We start from the raw sequence: 23,282 nt of genomic DNA on the forward strand, positions 1-23,282 counted from the left end.
AATTATTTTGAATCCTGTCTTTGTCTCCTACATTCCCCTGGTGTAACTGCAGAACCCATTTTTGTATTTAAAATCTGAGGGTCATCATTTCCACAATCTGATTAAAGATATAATAACCACAGACTGATTTTTATAACAGTATAATATTAATACTGCTATGTTTATTGAGCAAGTTCTATGTGAGTAAACTCTGCTAAGGGCTTTAAACTTTAATCACAAGGTCACGTACCTAGAGCAACATTTTACGATTTGAAATATGTACTTGCAGTAATGACTTGGGATAGAAAAAATTTCTCTTCTTTTTTTCCCAAGGGTGTACTTCCTTCCTCACAGTATAAACATCTGAGTACAAACCCAGAGAACTGCAAACTGCTAGGCTCTGGAAGTATCAGTCTTGCCAGGAAATTTAAACCAAAGTAGTACTCTCCATCCTCTGCCCACCACCCCATTCGTAGGCCAGCAACCAGGGGGAAAATGGTGGGGAGTTGTGAGGGACCAGAACAATACAAAAGAGTTTTTGGTGAACTTAAAAGTGATTTCCACTTGCCCTCTACCTCTAGGGATGATTTTTAGAAAAACTGAATTAAAAAGTCAAATTTGTTGGTTTTCTATATAAAGTGGTTTGGTGATGGTTTCTTTTCTACAATTTACTACTGACAAGTCACTGAAATAAAATCTTTCAGCAAAGCATGACTGAAAAATCTTGCAGTGTTGCCAGAAACAGCATGGTTTTCATGCACTATCTGGTGTGAGAGATGAAGAAGATGCAGTACCCATTGCAGTAGAACTGGAAGTGAGCTGATTCAAGTGAGGGATTGAGCATGAACCCAGAAGAACCGTGTGGCACTATTTAATGGGGTAGCAGTGGGGCTTACAGAGAGATGAGACCACTTTTCTAAGGATCCACTAAACCACAAGCCAAGGACGCTGGACAGAACAGAGAATTGTCTGAGACTTCTGATCTAGAGAATTGTCTGAGACTTCTGATCTACTGGTACTAAGAACAGCATAAAACCCAGCATATTCAGACCCCTTGTAGACAGAAACAATATACAGGCATTCACATGGCTGTAAGTGGCAGCACTGGGCTTTAAAATCCAAAAGACTGAGAATGTAATCACTTTCCTTCAATTCCACTGCGATCTATAACTGTCCCTGAAATAAATATTCCACCAAAATTTGTGTGCAGGTGCTTAAGCTTCATCAGACAGAAAAAGGGTTGAAAAATAGAAGTTAGGAAAAGTGAACCAGAAATCATGATTAAAAACACTGCTGGGGGGATCAGTCAGTTCTCCTCAGATTGTCAGGTAAGAGGAAGACAAAACATGGAGAGAAAGCTGTGACTGGATAACAGCTGAATAACTGAATATATTCACTGATTGAAGTTTTCTCCTAAAGCGACTAAGTTGGAGAGTTTTAGTCTTAGAGAAGTAACACTGATAACTAAATTATATCTAAAATTATTCAGTTAGTTTATGGCAAAACTGGACTGTATACCTGGTCTCTTCCATCTTGAAACTCTTTGTTCTAAACTATCATTTAATTTTGTCTCTCCTCACATCCCCAAATATCCAGGCACCTACTGACAACTCCCTTCTTTGTGCAATCTAGACTTGATGTTCTGACCCTGACAAGTTTAGCCAGTGAGTTTCACTCCCTTTTCATTATCCATGTCTGGCAAAACACTGAACTTGAATTGATTCATCTGCCTTATTCAACGGATGCTTGGAACTCATGGAAATTTTCAGGCAAGTACAAAGAAACTATATTCTTCTCTAACTAAAACTAGGCTTTCAAATCTTTCTGTAAATGTTCTTTGTATCCTTGGGCAATTATTTAGCATACATTTTAAATTGCTTTGTTTACACTATATATGCTCAAACATCCTACATCTGCTTGCACTTGGGAAATACACCCCTTCTCCTGTTAAAAGCTAATCTCTCAATTACTACATTAACCCTTTCTTTCCTCTTTAGGGACTTATTATACAGTTAACAAATCTCCTTCCTATATCTTCAAATTGTCTTTATTGATTTCTTTTCTTTCAAATTTAAAGTATTCAAGTCTCTCCTAGCAAAGTACTGAGCACAACTTCTTACCTGAAATATTATCTCTTCTTGACTTTCTGAACTCTCAGAAATCATCTACCAACTTTCTGGCTACTCGTGCAATTTTTAAATAATCTCAAAGTTCTTAATGCATGTTTGTGAAGTGGATGCATCAGAATAACCTAATTTTGGTATGAGAAAACACAGGTTCTGAAGCCCCACACCATATTTACTGGATCCTGGGGTATGGGTATTTATTCTTCAGAACTCCTCAGGGTTCTGCTACACGCCCTGGTTTATGACCATTGCTAAAAAGATTTTCTTCCTTTGCCTATCACTGCTATGTTGTATTCCTCAGGATTCTGTTCTGAGTCTCTAGTTTAATTTTCTCTATGGCCCATTTTATACTTTCTTATGTCATCAAAGATGACTGGAAAGTGAGAGCTCACTTTTCTACAATTACAGCCTGATTACATCAACGACTTCTTTTGTGACTCTGGGCATCTATATGTGTGTGTTTTAGTTTCCATTGTTCTAAATAAGGATAATAATAGAAATTACTACACAGAGTTTTCAGGAAGAATTATAATCATTGTAAAGCCCTTAGAAGAGTGCTCAGCAGGTAGCAAATTAGATAAAAATAGACAGGTAGATAGATCATTAGAGATACATAAATAGATAGGTACATATGTAGATACACAAGCACTTAGCTGAGCTTAGCTCAACTTGCTGACCAGAAAATCATGAACAGATAAACTGCTTATCATTTTAAGACATCATATTTTGGAGTGATTTGCTCCAGAGAAACCAATATCATACAGAGGTATGAGTTTAGTTTTTTTTTTTCAAATTAGCATGTTATATGATCAAAAGTTTTGTGATTTTTAACCCACTGGATAATGCTATGCTCTAACATAGAACAAACTGCCCTCCAGAATCTATAGGGGATATTCAAATATGTTTGCCACTGATGGATCAAAGATGCCAAGCTACTTTTCTAACCCAGTCTCACTGTTTCCCATGTAGTCCATCTTTTCACCATCCCCATAATGCTTTATATACCACTCTTTCTATAATTCTTTTAATATCCATATTATTTCTCCATTTGTTTTAGCCTTCCACATCATTTTCCACCTGAGTGCTATCGTCCTTATGGATTCCAGTTCAAAGTCCACCTCCTCCTTGGAGGACATTTCCCTTCAAGGCACAGAAATATTTTTTCTGTGATCTGTTATAACAAGGGTAATTGTCAGTTGAGTCTACCCTGAGGCTTACTTTTCCAGAATCTTCCAAAAAGTATTTGCCTTAAGAAATCTCTCTGGTGCCTTTGCCCCAGGCTCAGGCCATGACCCAACACTTTCAGAGCAGCAAAGGAGATATTTCTGATCATCTCACATGAGAAAAAGAAATTGTGGAGCTGGGGAAAAAAAGGTATGACTACTGATTTATTTTGCCCCTAGGACACTGGTGAGATTTTAAAGTTTTCTAATCCTCTTAAGTAAGTAGAATATACCCCAGCACCTATAACTATAGATGATAGTTGACTGGTAAAATTATTTTAAAAGATGCATTAAAACCCTCTAAAAATACAAAAAGTTGCAAATTTAAAATGCATCTAGTAATACTTTAAATGATTTAAATGCATCTGATAATAACAAAAAAAAAAAACCTTCAGACTTCTTACATGGAAATCTTCAGATTTTTCTATACTTAGCATAAAACTATGCTAACTACTATATATAAAAGAAATGAACAGTAAGTTTATATTGTATAGCACAAGGAACTATATTCAATAATTTTAGTAACTTATAATGAAAAAGAATATGAAAAGGAATATATGTATGTATATATGTATGCCTGAAACACTATGCTGTACAATAGAAATTGACACATTGTAAACTGACCATACTTCAATAAAAAAATCATATGTTTATAGCCCCTTAATACAGAGGGTCCTGATTTACAATGGTTCAACTTACGATTTTTCAACTTTATGATGGTGCAAAGGCAACAAGCATTCAGTAGAAACCATATTTTGAATTTTGAATTTTGAGTTTTGATCTTTTCCTTAAGCTAGTAATATGTGGTGAGATACTCTATTGTGTTGCCACAGCTCCCAGTCAGCCATGTAATCATTAGGGTCAGCCTGTATACTCTACAACCATTTGTATCCATTCAACTGTTCTGTTTTTCATTTTCAGTACAGTATTCAATAAATTACATGAGATCATCAATATTTCATAATAAAATGTTTTATATTAGATAATTTTGCCCAACTGTAGACTAATGCAAGTGTTTGAGCACATTTAAGGAAGGCCATGTTAAGCTATAATTTTTGGTAGGTTAGTTGTATTAAATGTATTTTCAATTTAGGATACTTTAAACTTACAGTGGGCTTATTTTTATGAAACACCACTGTAAGTCAAGAAAGATTTGTATATCAGAAGTAACTATTTATCAACGATTTTCTGAAAAGCATGAACTTTGAAGCATATTAGTCTCATTTTGCATGGTGAAATGTTTCAATTGATATTTGGTAGATAAGATTTTTTAACTTGGATGATTAAGTTATCCATTAACACAGACCTCACTTTTATAAAGCCAAAGTTTGAGTATTTGAACCAGTGCAGTACTTTTGAAGGCATTTTCCCTCCTAATAATGTCACTAAGGCATGATTTTCTTTTTTGGCTGGGTACATTTCAAATAAAATAAAAGAGGAAATGTATCGGTTAGAAAAAATTGTTTTCTTAGTAGAAACAAGATTTATTAAGAATTATAGGCAACTGAACACAAACTCGATGATATTCTTATCAGTTGAAAATTTGCAGTATTGTAAATAATAAAAATATTATCAATTTTAGATAGATTCCTGGCTTGGTGATGTTGTTTTGGTGTTTTGTTTTGTTTTGTTTTAATAGAGAATTTGAAGTATCTCTTAGTGAAACAATTCACAACAGTCATGAAAAGAACTCATAAACCAAGCTATTTAATGCTGCTTTTATTATTGCCTAGAGTTGTGAATTCTATAAATTATGGAAATTAGAACTAGTACTAATGATACACTTTTTAGTTCCCTCTTGTACATTTTATAGAATTACAGAATGGAATGAGCATTGGATGTGCTGTTCATATAAATGTGTCATATAAATGAGCTAAGAGCACCACACAAAACTGGTTATCTGCTTTGCATTTATTTTTTAATATGGAAACATCCTTTTTTGTAGAGATTTTAATAACTACTTCCTCCCTTGCCATCCCTTCCATCCTTTAATTGCACAAATTTAACATGTCTACACATTAACTACGTCTGCTGAGTATCTATCAGTCATTGATTTAGCTTCCATCTAGAAATGATTTCTTTATTGGTATTTTGTAAGTGATTAAATACTTAATCAATAAACTATATGTATTCTGATATTTTAACAGCCTCATTTCAGGTAAAGGTCCATGTTCTAAAATGGACTGATTTTTTTTCTTATGGATAAATCGAGGCCCTTTTTTTTTAGATTTTAACCCTAAATGTGTAACTTTGACAAGACACTCTATAGTCTTTGTAATTTGAGGGGAAAAAGCTATAATTTTATACTGTAGGTCACATTGAAGGGGACACCCTGTACTTCCATTTGACAGTAATAAAATGATATTCCTCAGAAAATTTAATTAACAAGTTGAGGTTGTAAAGTATTTAATGGCATTTCTCATCAAAATATTTCAAATTGCTTTTTAAATATTAACTCATTAATTCTTATAGCACTCATGGGAGGCAATTATGTACTTAAGAATGCTTCTTCACTTGGGCTCTACTCATGATCATTTGTAAAACTCCTTTATTATATCCTAAAATAAATATTTGTGATTATTTGATCACACAACTGATTAATTTATATTATCATATTATTTTTCCTGATATATTCAAGGTGCTATGCTAAGTCAAAGAAAGGACACCGAAATAAAACTAAAATAAATTTGTGACATTTCTGCTCTGTAATTTAGATCCTGTACTGATTATGGTCTTTCACTAACTGAGTTTTATTGTGCTTTGAAGGAATACAAAAGATAATAAATTTGGCATTTACAAAGATGAAGAAATGTCTGAGTCCTGAAAGATAACTGGATAGGACTGAAATTGTGTTGATTCCAAGGCCCAAGAAGGCTCATGTTCAAATATCCCCCTTGTATACTGCACCAATAGAGATCTTATTAGATCAAAACACTGAGAAAGCAACTATACTCTTGATAACTGTTTGAATTTTTGTAATTCAATATAAATTTTAAAATATAATTGTTTAGCTTTATGATAGCACCACATTCAATGAGTAGGGTATGATGGATTAATAAATATTTATTTAATGCTTGACTGAAATCAATAATAAATAGTTGGTAAGCTCAAGTGAGACACAAGCTCATTTTGAAGCTGGAGGATCAGTCTGTTGGGGAGTAAAAAAAACTGAAGAAATATAGGATAAAATAGAGAAATCAAAAGAATTGAAGGTTTCAAAAGCCTTTGCTTTACACATCATTTTATCTGGACTCTTGGTAAAGGTCAGCAAGCTATTAAAACCCATACCATGTACTGTCAACTCTTAAATCAGTTCAGAATGCTATAAACCTTAAGCTTCCACATTCTAATAAGCCTATAAAGCAGGTAGCTCACTCCACACCTTTAGTAATGTCTGCAGTTAGGCTGACCCATTCCCATCCTTTCCTTTCCTCTCAGAGATGAGGATACAGACAACCTAATAATATAGATAACATTTTTAAGTGCTAAATAAATACAAGAAAGTGTGATGAACACTTTGCTCTTCTTTGGTAATATTATTATTTTTACCAATCATACATACAAACAAAAGAAATCTTAGGATGGTTAAGTAATTTGTTCAAGATCATTTCATCAGAGAGTGCTAGATCCAGGATTTAAAGGTTTGTCCAATGCCACATCCCACTTCTCCAGTGATTCTCCAGCTGGGTTCCATGAACCCAGCAGAAGCATCAGTCAATATATCTTTAGTAATTTTGTCGATTCCCTATGAAATTTTAAAAAGTGTAGGTTTCTTCAATAATTATATAAATGGATATATATTTTGGGATTATCTGCATAACCACTTAAAAACAGCTACCATTTCATGTCAATATGCATTTCCATTTATATTTAGTATCTTATTGATGCCAAGTACTATCTTCATTGTCAAGGACTACTGTGGAAGGAGGAAAAGAAGTGAACTTAGTCGATAAGTGTACTAAATATATGAGTATGATTGCACATTGTGTAATAATGAAATTAAAGAGCTATTGAAGCAGAATTGAAATGATATTATAACATGCCAAACTAGAAAGAACAGGTTTGCTGTAGTCAATATCACACTCAATTTGAGGGCTGTAAAATAACATCTATCACATTACATTAATATTGATGATTTGAATATGGTTGCTTTTAATTTAATTTATATACACTGTATATTATAATAATATGACATATATATATATGTATATATAATGGTTGAATGAAAGTTGAAAGAAAAGAGACATTACATTTAGTTTTATCCAATATAATAAAACAATTAATCAACAATGGGCTTTACAAATTTTTTTCTTAAAAAAATGATTCAAGTATCACTCAAAGTTTAGAAACACTCCTATCTGTAAAGTCAAGCCTTGGATACATCATTTATTCTTCTTCTTATGCTTTATTAGTGCTATTTTTCTTATTCAGGCATAATTTGCCTGCACAACTGCTAGTTAATTTATTTGAATTTTAATCCAATAGCTGATGTGAGGTAAAAATATACAAGTGCAGCAAAAACTTAAGAATCCAATAGAGAATGAAGGAACAACGGCACTGACTGTGTATTATTAACATCTTTTGGTCGATGTACCCTTCTAAAATAAGACCTCTGGCAATGGTTTTAAATAGATGAAATAAAAGTTGCTGAATGTGTATGGCTTTTTACATTTGCCTTCAAGGGGTTCAACTTAAATACATTTGTTTCTACTGAAAATGCATACATTCAAGAAAGTCAGTATAATAAGATGAATAGGCTTTCTCATATTCCATGTAAGGGATTCAGAAAGTGGCTTTTGAGAGCATACTTTATACTGCTTCATATTCTCACACGCACCACTCTTACTCACAATCAGTCTACCTTTTCTTTCAACACTCTAGTGAAACAGCACTCACTAATACATTCAAAACTTCATTCATAATATGCTCTTTTCTGTACTTACTGACTTCTCTATAGCATTTCTATCACTTGGCTACATCTACTGTCAGTTTCTTTGGCAGTAAACACTTCCAGTATTCTTCAAACATCTGTGGAGGGCCAACTCTTATTAGTTTCATTCATGGATCTATCATCCTTTACATGGTCCTTGAATATCCATATGTCTCCCAAGATCTTATTGTCCCTCTCTAAAATATTTATGGTAAACCTCATCTATAACCAGTGTTAGAACTACTACCTATTTTCTAAAATTATTGCCCCTATTTAACAATGGGAACTTGCATTTGGAGGTGCAGAGACTAGTTAAAGCTCAACAAACATAAAACTAAATTTGATCCCTTTCTTATAGTCTCTGCTCTTTTTTTTTCTTATGTCTTAACGTTGTCAATGAATTGACTCATTTATCAATCCAGAATCATGATAAAAATCCTAGCTTTCTCCTTATTTATTTATCTTCTTACCTACCACTTACTATCTACTATATTCTGTGGATATGATACCTTTACTCTGTCTTAACTATATTTCATCAACTCTAATCATATTTTCACTATTCTTTTCTATCTTGCATGATTTCTTACCTAGAATCTGTCTAGCATCCATTTAATTTATTCTCCATATTTTATGAGAAAGATCTTCTATAATGCAAATTAGACCAAGTAGCATTGTTGTTAAGGATGTTTAATTTTTTGCTGTATATTTAGTATAAAGTTCAAATTTCTTAACTTATTCCAGAATGACTCTCTTGGTATACATCTCTTTCTACTCCCACCAAACACCTGTCAGACTATACTCTGCTTGTCACTGAAAATGAAACTCAAACAATACCTTCTATTGTTTTTTTTTCTTTTTCTATGCAGTAGAGTGCAAGAACAGATCATATAACATCAATTTCTAATTATTATTCCTTTATCTTTCTCTGCTATAAAGGACGAAAATGTAAGTGCTAACTAATCAAGCATCCTTTACTGTTAGAGTGAGCATGTAGTAATCCTGGCCAATGAATCGTAATCAGAAATCATACATGGAGGATTTCCCTTTAGAAATATCAAGATAAAGCCTCAGGTGCAGAAAATATTTCCTGTTTTTGGAAGGTGGAACAGTACATGATGCCTGGAGCAGCAGCAGCAACCTACCTGTGACCATAAATCAACTAGGAAGAAAAAAATAAAATAGTGCATTCACAGGATCTCACATTGTTAAGCTCCAATATCATTGCCAGAATCACTATTAGTCACCATTTAGTTTAAATCACTATTAATTAGATTCCTCTTACTTTAATGACACCGCATTCCTAATATACACTTCTAGTTTGATACATTTGTCTAACCTCATAAAATACTCTGCTTTTTGCCTAGTCTCACAAATTAGCAAACTATAGTGCAATTCATAGTAGTAAATGATTTACTTGTCTATATCCTTCACTCGATTTGTTAAGGTCCAGAACAATGTTTTGTCTCTCAAGTACTTGGTCTTCTCTCTGGAAGATCACCAGTACCCAATAAAAATTTATCAGGTAAAATAAATAAATATTCATATTAAATAAATATGTAAATGCATCAATAAATGGTGCTGTATGTCTTAATTGACCAAACTAGTAATTCCTCAAGGAAAATCATTCACTATACAGAGAAACTCTTAATTTTCAATGGACAATGTTTAGCTTTTGTTCTTTTGTTTGGTGCCTTCTCCAGATTTAGCTAAGTGTACTTAATGTTCTTTCTGCAGAATAAATAGCAGGATTCCTCTGTATGAGCAGGGCTATATACTTACTAAATGGCCCCAGTAACATGAATACCTATCGTATATATGCCTCTATAACATAGGGTGTCAAGTGCACTAGGGTCAGTATTTCTTCTTAACCCATGAAATACTATTTATTATATTAGGTGCTCCTTTCATTACTTACTTTAAATCCTATTTCTCACCAATGGATATTTTTTCTGATTCTTTCAATACAAATCCTTACATATCTATGTATCATTGAAAAATATGTGATTATTTTACAAAGGCATGTGTTTAAAATTTACACAAACTATTAAATCTGTCCTTTGATAAATAATGGCATGGCTCTTATTTTTTCTAGCCTTTTTCACTAAAAGTTTTTTTTTTCTTTCTCTTAATAAATGTTTCATTATTTTTGTACCAAATGTACTCAATGCATCGTTCCTTTTGTTCAGCATTATGTTCAGAGATTCTTTCTCGCTGCTGCATGTAGTAATAGTTAATCCTTTTTCACTGCAGAATTGTATTCCCTTGTGAACATTCCCTGTGAATCAGAAATTTTTATTAACTATTTTTGATAGACATTTTTCTTTTTTCCAGTTTTAGCTAATATGAGTAAGTCTCCTTTAATTTTTTTGAGAACCTATCTTGTGGATCTATGAATGCATATCTGTTTGATATACTCCAAAAAGTATTGTTGATAGGTCATCGGTCCTATCTATCTATTTGAGTTTTAGCACAAGTTTCTAATTTTCCAAGTGGTCATACCAATTGCCAGCAGTAAGAAGAGTTCTCAGTACTTTTTTTTTTTTTTTTTTTGCATCTCGAGTATCTGGTATCTCAATTTGGTTAAATTTTCATTTCTTGAGTGATTATGTTCAGCAGCTTATATACTCTTTTGGTGTTTTAAACATGCTATTTGTGAAGTCCTCGAGTGAAGTAAATTTCTCACTTTTTAAACATTTATTTTCTCTCTTTTTCATTCTGCAGAAACACAACCTTTCTGAAATTCACATCCGATCATGTCACTTCTGAGAATGTTTCCTGATTTATCTTAGGATAAAGTCCAAACTTTCAAATATTGCCTCTTAGGCATGACATAAGCTGTCACTTTTACTTTCCAAGTACATCTCACATTCTGCCCCACTTGCACTTAACACCACATCAAACTTTCTTCAATTAACTGAATCATCTATGGGTAATAGTGCTACATATAAAGAGATGACTGGATTAGACAAAGACTTTATGTGCCTACTCCAGTTTGGCATTTGTCCTTTTCTTCCAGGGACATAGCCTGAGTCTCACCTTGGCTAAGCTACTCCATCTGAAGATTCCCTGGCTACCATGTCCCACATGTCCCACAAATTGGATGGGGTCATTTCTCTGCCACTTGAAAAAAGGACATCACATGTTGGGGGTATGGTGGACACTCCAATGAGTCACCCATATATTCCCTCCAAAGACAGGATACCTGTTTCTTTAGTGGCTGGAAATGTTGCCTGCTGATAACACAGCAGAGACTTTTCTAGATATTATCCTTAGCAGAAAGACAATGGCTCCTGTTGCACACATTGCTTCTATCTTTTGTCCCACACTTTCTTTTCTTCTCACCTTCAACTCTCTAGGTTTGCACATCCAAAATAATTAATTGGGACTTAAATGCTCTGCTTTATAGAGGGTCTGAGTTAAGACAAAGACTATTCAGAGTACAAGTAGAAAATAAACTTAAATTTATTTCTTCCACAAAATTCTGATATTATTGCTGCTCTTATGTAAAATATGAGACTGGCCTTAAATCTGTTCAATTTCTGTTAGATAATTAAAAGTCCTCTGTCAATGTCAGTAACAATATATAATACATTTTTTAAGAATTCTCACTTTGTGCTTTTCTTGTCATGTATTTCCACATATTCTGCAGAATATTTTATTAAATTATGCTAATAATAAAGATACTTTACTATATATGTAAATATTTATGCTCTCTGATGCTCTTCCTTTTCTCTTGGAGATATAGGCTTTCATCTGGTAATTATTCACTAGCTCAAGAATTTTTTTTTAGCCTCTCTTTCAAAGCAAATGTGCTGGAAAGAAATTAACTTTGTTATCATATGTCCGTTTTGTCTTCTGTTTCCTATTAAAGTATTATTTACACATAGTGAATTTACTACTTTTAAGTGTACAGATTAATAAATTTGGGTAATTTTCTGCAATTATCTAGCCACATTTGAGATACAGAAATTTCCTTCACCTGGAAAACGTTTCCCATACCTATTTGCACTCAAACCTCTCCAATATGGAGCCACCACTAATCTGCTTTCTGTTACTACAATTAATTTTTTAGAATTTCATATAAGTGAAATCATACAGCACATAGATTTTGTGTTTTGCTACTTTCAGTTAGCGTACTTTTTTCTAAAGACAGATCCATTCTCCCTACTATGACCCACATCTGAACCAGACAAATCCTCATTAATCCCTTCTCTACTTTTCCACTGCTGCCACAAGTAAAAGTGCAGTTAACTTGCAGTTTCCTACTATTCTTCCATTTCAAGCCAAAGTTCCAATCCTCTCTCCTTTTTATTCAGGACCCTGTCTTACGTGCCTTGTAAGTTTCAGATATGCATGCCCTGGTCTCCCAGCTGTCCCTTTCAAATCTGGCTCATCTAACTTGAGGTGAGAGGGAAGCAAGCTTTTCTCCCTTCCACTGAAGAGGAGAAGACAATGTATAGCATTCTAAAAATATCTTCCAAGTAAATGTCTCAGCTTTCTTCAACAGAAGCTTTTTAGAGTAGAGTGGGCTGAGGGCAACAACACTGGTTTCAGGGTATCTCCTTGCAAAGTCTGCATAGGTTGTCAGGCATGTGGCTTTAATCTGTGGGTATAATCACCATTGATATCTCAATGAAAGCTAAGAAGGACACACACAGAGACAGGCAGATAAATAGCTAGATTGATAGGTAAATGGATTTTTTCCCTTTATTTTTCCCACAAGCCCTTAAATATGCTCTTGTCTCTTGCCTGGAAAATCTGTCCCACATAATTAGTATTCATTCTATTCCTTTAAAACTTCCTCAGAGAGGACATTTCTGACCTCACAGAATAGACAATATACCCTTGTTCTGTGCCTCAGAGCACCTTTTTGTTCTCAAACATTATACTCATAACAATTTATTGCAGTATCTACTGCCTGAGGTTTTCTTAGGGGATATGAAGAAAAGAAGTGAAGGAAAGCAAGAAAAACACTATAGCAAGTCTCCAGAACATTTAGAACAGTACACACATATTCCCAGAAGTACTACTTCTCCAGAGTCTACCCGCAGTGTGGTGTGTGGTACGACTTGTGGTGTGTGGTACGACTCTGAAGCCAAGCCTATGGATGTTCACAAGGACTAGGAAAAAAGCTTACAGAATCTTTAGGCTACATTAACTAATTCATTTTATAAATTAGATCCAAAGAGTCAATTTAATTTTTTGGTAATTGTGAGATACATATTAAGAATACAAATGGCTCAGAACATAACATAATACAGAACTAAAACTTTATCATATAGCCAAAGAAAACGAGAGAAACCATTGTGTGAATGACAATAAAATAATTTTGATTGGCTCTACATTAATCTTAAGCATAGATTTTTGGTATTTCTCTGCCACTTAATGTTTTAAGATCAATGATAACAAAATAAGTTGTGAATATTAAATGTGCATCAAAATTTTAAAGCTATAAACTAGATAACTCTTTATCATACATTGGCTTTGAATTCTTCAATAATGTAGCCAGAACTCATGGTTTCTAAACATGCTATGTTAACGCTGTAACTCTGATAAAAGTTTACTAATTTGGCTTTTGGAGAGAATAAATCAAAACATAACTTTACACTATAACAAAATAAGCACATGCACTTAAAAGACAGTCAGCCTAAAATAGTCATGAAGAATTTCTCCAGGAATTTTAAATGTCTTAACAGATAATGAAATATGTAGTATTTATTACTTTATTTATTACATTACATATACTTGTATATATTTCATTCATAAATAACTTATAAGCAAAATTCAACATATATCTGATAAATCTCAATCTGGGTCTCAGTAGTCTTTTCACTGGCCTAAACTAACAAAATCAATGACCACAATAACTGATATTTAGCCAATATTTATTATGTGCCAGATGCATTGTTAAGCATTCTCTTATTCCATTTACAAAGCATGTTATTCCTATTTTACTTACGAGATGAATGAAGATTAAATGTGTTAGGTTCTTTGCTAAAACCACCCAGGCGTTAAATGAAACAGGGTGGATTTGATTTGATCCTGACATCAATGACCTTAACCACAATGATATTTGGCTTATCACAGAAGACAGTGATATTTCCAAATAGCCTATCTTGTTCTTTTGCTATATAAAAGGGATAAAATTAGCTTGTATTCAATAAATATTGGAATTTAAACAAATTAAACATTTAGATATAAAAAGAAAATTTATCAAAATAAAAGGGCTTTGAATACTATAAATATGAAAAGGAATACTCACAGTGCAATAATAACAATTCTTATCCAAACTTCCTCCAGAGAGACTTGCAGTGTTAGCAAACAGAAATTTTGTATTCCACTTGCATTGGCATGCATATTTGTAAAATAGGTTGTTTCCTGTCTCACTGGCAGAATACACATTCATTAAGATGTCTGCATTGTATTTCTAAATATTTTAATAAACATATACACTCACAAAATACTCATGTTCTCCAGTCTTTTAATTAGTATTTTCTTTCTTTCATAAATGTATTAATACAAGAATATATACATTTATTGTATTGATGAGTATAATCTGTCATTTTACATTCATATTTTGTCATTCCAAAATGATTTATGTTTAAGTGAAATGTGTTTGAATCTCATAAACTCAAGGACCAGATGATGGAATGTAATGAGATCATATGACACATATTTCCTGGTGATGATATGCTTGTGACACCACCACTGGCAGTATATAACTATTTCCTTAGTTTGTAAATTCCTTTGGTCTTAGAAATTTCTATTTTAACGTAATATATCATGTCATGATGTTTTCATAAGGAAAATATTTTACTTTATTTTCACCCCAAAGCTCAAACAACCCAAGGAGGGAAGACATGAGGATTAGCCTTAGTAAGAATGTATCAGAGGACTAAAAATATAAAGTAAAAGGTGCTATAGTTCAACAGTGACTGGTGAATTTTAAGATTATGTTAACATGACAAGGGTAATAGTATTGTGGAGGAAGTTAGTGCAAAATGTAAGGATGACAAAATATCACATTTTACTAGACAATTTAGAAGACCTTATTTCACAATTAAAAATTATGAAGCCTTAAGCAAATCAAAAATATCATAATGAAACACTTCTGCTTGTATCATGTACTAGAGATATAGGTGAAGTTATTAACAATTACCCTATTGGTACAATAATTTTCTTCTTAAAATTTCTAAAATAGTGAGTCTTTGTTTATTTCTTTTTAGTCACTTCTCCTTATTAACTCTTATTTTTTCTCAAATTCTAAAAGCTCTAACAATTAAGAAATCTCTAATAACCTACTGTGTTCTGAGTGAAAATTTGATATTGATGTGGCATAAAAATGTAACTAAGGTGATTTTTTTAATGTATATGTTCTTATTGTAAAAACATTAAGGTTCTTATTTTAGTAATGTTCTTTAATATTTTCTTTTAAGATCAGTTTATTACTAGATTTTTATTTTATTATTTATTCTTACTTAACTTTTATAATAAAACTAATTTTATAATAAAACAATGTTTATAATACAATGATTAAATGTACCCTATGATTGTGTGATTTATTAATAAGTATTCCTAATTATATTAAAAATATTAAGGGTTTAACTACAGGATTGGTTTGAATGAAATACGCCTAACGGTACAAGATAAACAAGAATAATACATACATTTAAATCAAGAACAATAATCAGTAAAAGTCTTTAAATGTGGCCCATACATAAGCTTTGTTGGTAAAATGATTCTGGGCTTTTAATACATTTTATAGAAGACATTAATTTCTAAAAAGGTAATAATAAAAAATAAATTATTTGGATGATTCTGATTACTGTTATAGGAAAGATTTTATGTATTTTCTATAAAAAATTTAACACCTTTTAAACAAAATGACTTAGACAATTCTCAAGATTCACACTAAAAATAGATGTTCATATTCCGAAAGAGCACGAGCATGTCTGCAAAATAAATGTGCTTCTTGGATTTGACTAGTGATAATGCACCACAGAGCAGTGGACTATAGTGGTACCCACTTCCAATACCAAAATACAGACCCAGTGATATCTAGTCCCAGTACTAAAATCAGTATTAGTCAAGGTTTTCCAGAGAAACAGGAGCAATATGTATGAATGTACACAGGCAAACCTCAAGACAACACAGGTTTGGTTTCAGACCACCTCATTAAACTGAATACTACAATAAAGCAATTCATACAAATATTTTTGGTTTCCTAGTGCATATAAATGTCATAGTTTATAGTATACTGTAATGTGAAGTAGCATTATGTCTAAAAAACAATGTATACAACTTAATTTAAAAATACTTTATCGCTAAAAATGCTAACCATCATCTAAGCCTTCAGTAAGTCATATTCTTTTTGCTGGTGGAGGGTCTTGCCTCAGAATTGGTGGCTGCTGACTGATCAGGGTGGTGGTTGCTAAATGCTGGAGTGGCTGCAGCAATTTCGTAGAATAAGACAAAATGAAGTTTGCTGCATTTACTGACTCTTCCCTTCACAAATGTTTTCTCTGTAGTATGCAATGCTATTCAATAGCATTTTGCCCACAGTAGAACTTCTTTCAAAAGTGGAATCAATCCTCTCAGTTCTGCCATGGCTTTATCTACTAAGTATATGTAACATTCTAAATCCTTTGTTGTCATTTCAAAAATCTTTAAAGCATCTTCACCAGGATTGGATTCCATCTCAAGAACCCACTTTCTTTGCTCATCCATAAGAAGCAACTCCTCATCCATTCAAGTTTTATCATGAGATTGCAGTAATTCAGTGTCATCTTCAGGCTCCACTCTAAATCTAGTTCTCTTGCTATTTCCACCACATCTGAAGTTACTTCTTCCACTGAAGTCTTGAACTGCAGTCCAGCTACTTTTGCACCAAAGTCCAAAGTCATCTGTGAGGGTTAGAATCAACTCCTTCCAAATTCCTGTTAAGGTTGGTATTTTAATCTCTTCTCATGAATTATGAATGTTCTTAATGGCATCTGAAATGGTTGAGTCCTTTCCAGAAGGTTTTCAATTTACTTTGGCCAGATCATCAGAGGAATCATTATAAAGCAGCTATAGACTTAGAAAACGTATTTCTTAAATAGTAAGACTTGAAATTATCCCATGGGCTACAGAATGGATATTGTGTTAACAGGAATGAAAATAACATTAATCTCTTACACATTTCCATCAGAGCTCTTGGGTAACCAGGTACCTTGCCAAAGAGCATTAATATTTTGAAAAGAATCTTTTTTTCTGAGCAGATCTCAACAGTGAGCTGAAAATACTCAGTAAACCATGTTGTAATCAGATGTGCTGTCATTCAGACTTTGATGGTCTATTTATAGATCACAGGCAGAGTCAATTTAGCATAGTTCTTGAGGACACCAGGATTTTCACAGTGGTAAGTGAGCACTGCCTTTAACTTAAAGTCACCAGCTGCATTAGCCCCTGACAAGAGACTCAGCCTGTCCTTTTAATCTTTGAAGCCTGGCATTGACTTCTCCCCTCTAGCTATGAAAGTCCTAGGTGGTATCTTCTTCCTATAGAAGGCTGTTTCATCTACATTGAAAATCTGTTGTTCAGTGTAGTCACTTTCACTTTTTTTTATATATCTTAGAGCTTCTGGATAACTTTGCTGCAGCTTCTATATCAGCACTTGCTGCAGCTTCTATATCAGCACTTGCTGCTTCACCTTGCACTTTTATGTTATGGAGACGGCTTCTTTCCTTAAACCTCAAGAATCAACCTCTGCTACCTTCAGACTTCTTTTATGCACCTTTCTCACTTCTTTCAGCTTTCATGAAATTAAAAAGAGTTAGTATCTTGCTCTGGATTAGGCTTTGGCTTAAGGAAATATTGTGGCTGGTTTGATCTTATATCCAGATCATTCATAATTTCTCCACGTCAGTAGTAAGGCTGTTTCACTGTCTTATCATACGTGTTCACTGGAGTATTTCATTCAAGAACGTCTCACTTTCATTAACAGTTTGGCTGTTTGGCACAAGAGGCCAAGCTTTCGGCCATTCTCTACTTCAGACATGACTTCTTCCCTAAGCTCAGTCATTTCTAGGTTTTGATTTTAAGTGAGAGATGTACAACTCTTCTATTCACTTGAACACAGAGGCTACTGTAAAGTTATTAATTGATCTAACTGTAATATTGCTGTAACAGGAAATAAGGAGGCTTGAGGTGAGGGAGAAAGATGGGGAATGACTGCTGGCTGTAGCAGTGAGAACACACACAAGACACTGATTAAGTTTGCTGCTTCATTTGGGCACAGTTCCTGGTGCCCTAAAACAATTATAATAGTAAAAACAAAGATTATCCATCACAGATCACCATAACAAATATAATAATAATGAAAAAGTTTGAAATATTTGGATAATTAACAAATGTTACAGAGACACAAAATGAGCAAATGCTCTTAAAAATACAGTGTAGATGCTGATAGACTTGCTTGACACAAGATTGCCCCAAACTTTCAATTTGTAAAAAACATAGTATCTGTGAAATGCAATAAAACAAAGTATGCCTGTATATGCATGTTTATATGTGTGTGTATATTGGATAGATGTATGTATACATACAATAGCTAAAGAGATTTCTTATCAGGAATGGACTCATGCAATTACGGTGGTTCAGAAGTCCAGCTTGTTATCTGTACTACTCGGGTGGTGTAACTCAAGTCCTACTCCAAAGGCCTGAGAACCAGGGAACCTAAAGTGCAAGTCCTAGTTGGAAGGCAGGAGAAAGAAGATATATGTCTCAGCTAAAACAGTCAGACAGAGGAAATAAATTGCCCCTTCCTCTGTGTTTTTGTTCCACTCATGCCCTCAACAGATTTGATAATTCTCACACATGTTGGGGAAGGCATATGATTTACTTGGTCTACCAATTCAAATGCCAGTCTCATCTGGAAACATCCTCACAGACACACCCAGAAATAATGTTTAACCAAATACCTGGGCATCCCATGACCCAGTCAAGTTGACACATACAATTAACAATCAGGAGTATGAAAATGATATGTTTAGATAACTTTTGTTTATAAGGGATATAATATCTTTCATCAAGTAAGAAATTTACAAGCATAAGCACAGGTGTACAAAGAACCATTTTGAGTTTTTTACACTAAATGGTATATAAAATTTTTCTTAGCCTTCCTTCTAGCAGTATCAAAACAACAATGAATATCTATTAATGTTTGTATCTCTTAATCTCCCTCACCTATTTCTCTCTTCCATTCATTCTATTTTTTCTGGCAACCACCTGTTTGTTCTTTGTATCTATGACTGTTTATGTTTAGTTATGTTTGTTCATTTGTTTTGCTTTTTAGAGTCCACTTATAAGTGAAATCATACAGTATTTGCCTTTCTCTGACTTATTTTACTTAGCTTCATACCCTCTAGGTCCATCCATGTTGTTGCCAGTGACAAAATTTCACACTTTTTATGGCCAAGTAATATTCCATTGTGTGTGTGTGTGTGTGTGTGTGTGTGTGTGTGTGTATACACACACACACACACATATACATACACATAACCCATTCTTCTATTGATGTGAATTTAGGTTGCTTAGATGTCTTGACTATTGTAAATAATGCTGCAATGAACAGGGGTCCATATATCTTTCCCAATTAATGCTTTCATTTCAAGTGGAACTGCTGCATCATATGGTAATTCTAAGTTTAATTTTTGGGGGGTTCCATCATACCATTTTCCATAGAAGCTGCACCAAATTATATTCCCACCAACAGTGCAGGGGGGTTTCCCTTTCTCCACATCCACACCCACACTTGTTATTTGTTGTCTTTTTGATGATATCCATTCTGACAAGTGTGAAGTGATACCTCACTATGGATTTGATTTGCATTTCCCTGATGATTTTTTAGGACTTTGATACAAGCTCATCCCAGTACTTAAAATCCCTCCTGTGGCATTGAGTTTAATCTTTGTTTCCTATTACAGTAGTCTTAAACAAAGACTTCCTTTCCTGTTTAACTTGTCAGGTGCAACTTTTCTTTGACAATGTTGACTTTTTTGCACTGATGGTACTTGGTCAATAAGTAGTAAAATTTGGGCAAGAACTGCTTAAGCTACGGTCAGGGGTTCAGGGATATTGGGAGTAGGGGTGTGAGGGGTGGACTTTTCTCTTAGTTAAAGATTATTGCCAATAGGCAGATTCATTCTTGTCTATCTTTTTAGTGAATATCATTTCTTGAGGATGTTGACTTTATTCAGGAATATTATAATACAAAAATGTGTTTCTTCTATTTCAGTCACCACTGCATCTATCACCTCTGACTGTTCTCAGCCAGGTTTCCATTTTCTGTTTCTCATCTACTTTTGAATTAAAACATATTTCAAATCCACAACTAATTCTAAATGAAAATCTGCTAGTAATATCTATGTGTATGTCTAAGGATGATTTCTTTATAACAAATTATAACCTATATCTTCAGATAGAAAAATTATGAACACTGCATATATTCTTATAATATTTAGAAAATCTACAAACATACATTTTAAAGTCACACTTACTGAAGTATAATTTAAATACAGTAAAAATTCCCCATTTTAGTTGCACAATTTTATGGATCATAACAAATGTATACAGTCACATACCCCATCAGAACAATAAAGAATTAGAATATTTACATCACACCAAAAACTTTCCCCTTCTGCCTGTTCATAATCAATTTGTTTCTCCCATACCAGTTGCAAATGCCACTGATTTGTTTTCTATCTCTGCAATTTTGCTTTTCCCAAAATGTTATAAAAATAGAATATCTACTGTATAGAATGACACCTGACATTTGAGTCTGACTTGAACTTTAGATTCATCTACCTCACTGAGTCTCTCAGTAGTTAGTTCTTTTTTATTGCTGAGTAGTATTCCACTGCATGGATGCAATACACTTTGTTGACCCTTTCATCAGCTGATAGATTTTTAGACTGATTTTAGTTTTTGGTGATTAGAAATAAAGCTATTATAAACATTCACAGAGAAGTCTTTGTATTCAGTAAATAATAATATGAACATTTTTTCAAATGTGCCCTATTTTCTGTTGTTAAAAACATGTAAACATAAAAAATGTTTTAAAAGGAAGGCAGTTTAAAAGGAAGGCAGTCTTGGGTTTCATGGCTTATGCTCAAGTTGAACATATTTGGATATTTATGAGTCTCTGCTTTCTAATTTTTAAAACAAGATGAAAACAACCTATTTATTTCAAAGAGATGTTGAGAGAATCTAAAGAGATATTTTTTATAAAAACACTTTGTAAATTCTCTTGTTCAGGTAACATAAATCTTTTCTGAGAGAAAAGCAACTATCATGTGCAAGTCCACACAATAATCATCTGGAAAATTAATCCAGGAAGGTTTAATTTAGATTTTAGGCAAAAAACATGCACCTAAAAATCACTGTGTAAATTTAAAAATCCTTTTCAGTATTTCAGTCATAGCCTTTAATGAACACTTTGTCTAGACTGTAAGAATGAACACTTAGTTTGCAGTGGCAAAACTACACTAATATGTTATTATCACAATAATACTGGGTTTCAATGGAACTACTTCATCCTAATGACAAATAAAGTAAGTTAGAAAAAATTGCCTTTTTAAAATGCTGAGGTTACCATGTCCTATAAAATCCAGTTTTTAAAATTTTGTGAATTTTAGACTGGAGTTAAGACAGTGACCTCACTGTGTTCAGTGCTACCTGTCCATATTATAAATTTTTGTTTTTAAAGTTACTTTGGCTTTTCAGAAATATCATGCTAACTAAACCAGATGCCAGAAGAAAGGAAACTACTTTCCCAAATAATAATCCTTGGACTATCAATAAAAACTTTCTATTTAATGACCACGTATTAAGCCAGACTAGCCTGGCACAAGGTCATTCATACTCTTTCTAGCTCTACTTGTTTCAGTCAACTAGTTTAAATACACTTCTATGGAGAAACAGTTGTGAAAAAGAGCAGAAAATAAACTAGTAACTAAAGGGCAATCAATCTGAAAGTATAGCCACTTTCCAGATTGAATCTTTTTCTGCAAATTTTCTAAAGATGATCAGAGGCTCTTAACAGAAAAAAGAACAAAGTCTACATGGTTAAAATTAGGATGGAGCAGAATTTAATCAATTGCTACCAAATGGGCTCTTTTAAAATTACTTTTATTTTGCCCCCAGAAAATTACAATCCCAATACAGTATTTGGCTCTTTTAATGTTTACTTCTATTCTGATGAAGACTATGACAATAGCAGTAAGTGGACATTAAGAGAGAGAAAACATGGTTTCTGAGAAGTAACATCATGGTCTTAATCATACTGGTAGTGGATTCTCAAGAGTATATTGAGTATACGGATATTTATCATTTGACCACAATAAAATCTTCTCTGCCATGTAGCTTTCAGCCAGTAATAACATAGCAAAATCACTAGACAGTAATTGGGACCTCATTTTTAATCTATGAGAAACCATTTTGCTGGCCAATATGCTTAAACAGAATGTCAATCATGGGCATTGCAGGAGGCCTACTGTTAGACAAATGGATATTTTATCTAACTTTTTATATATCTGGGCATAGAAGATGAATGCAAATTAACTTATTTATTTTAATTCCTACTGTTTTGATGGATTTAATTGATGTGGGCAATTCTTTTCTTGCTGTGTTATTGATAATTGCCCTTTTTTTGCCATCTGGTATCTGTTTGCTTTTTTTAGTCCATTGTGCCTACAAAATATAATTAGTTAGCTTTGCTCCAGATTGCCTATGGGTGACAAAATAATTTTTCAATAGCAATTCAACAAAATATTTTGTGTATTCAGAATACAATGTAGGTTTCAGCAAATGTGTAGAATTTTAGTAATATTTTGAAAATTAGCTTAGCAATATTATGGAACAAATTCAGGGAAACTATGACTAATCTACAGATTTTAGTGGCATGGCTTAATTCATTTATTTGTCTTCCAAATTATCACATATTACATGTACTTTTATAGCACCTGAAATATTTGTTTGTTTTTT

At 33.2% G+C, this 23,282-nt stretch overlaps 1 long non-coding RNA gene across 2 annotated transcripts in view; it reads right to left on the minus strand.

The window, feature by feature from the left end:
- LOC140697676 (uncharacterized) overlaps positions 1 to 23,282 on the minus strand; it is a 211,237-nt gene that overhangs the window by 102,162 nt on the left and 85,793 nt on the right. The window lies entirely within an intron of this gene.

The sequence above is a fragment of the Vicugna pacos genome, chromosome 8, assembly GCF_048564905.1.
Source record: "Vicugna pacos chromosome 8, VicPac4, whole genome shotgun sequence".
NCBI lineage: Eukaryota > Metazoa > Chordata > Mammalia > Artiodactyla > Camelidae > Vicugna > Vicugna pacos.